Genomic DNA, 223 nt, shown 5'->3' with positions numbered 1-223 from the left:
AGCACTATACATATTACAATACATTAGCCAGATATCACACTGCATGAAATGTGACAAGCCATTATATTTCAGATCTTCATAAAAATTACAAATCAATTACTCATAGACCTCTGCCAGAATAACTGACAAGGGGAAAAGAAAAGAAAAATCTATCAGAAACATATATAATTTGTGGCGCCGCAAACCATTCATTTCGTTCGGGCGTATTCGCACGCGCACACTA

At 36.3% G+C, this 223-nt stretch overlaps 1 protein-coding gene across 1 annotated transcript in view; it reads right to left on the bottom strand.

Moving 5' to 3' along the window:
- LOC119591544 (lysosomal-trafficking regulator-like) overlaps positions 1-223 on the bottom strand; it is a gene marked incomplete in the record, with an annotated part of 91,173 nt that overhangs the window by 23,690 nt on the left and 67,260 nt on the right.

This window comes from Penaeus monodon, chromosome 28, assembly GCF_015228065.2.
Source record: "Penaeus monodon isolate SGIC_2016 chromosome 28, NSTDA_Pmon_1, whole genome shotgun sequence".
NCBI lineage: Eukaryota > Metazoa > Arthropoda > Malacostraca > Decapoda > Penaeidae > Penaeus > Penaeus monodon.
Note: the sequence above shows the minus strand (reverse complement) of the source record. Positions and strands in the feature narration are given on the sequence as shown.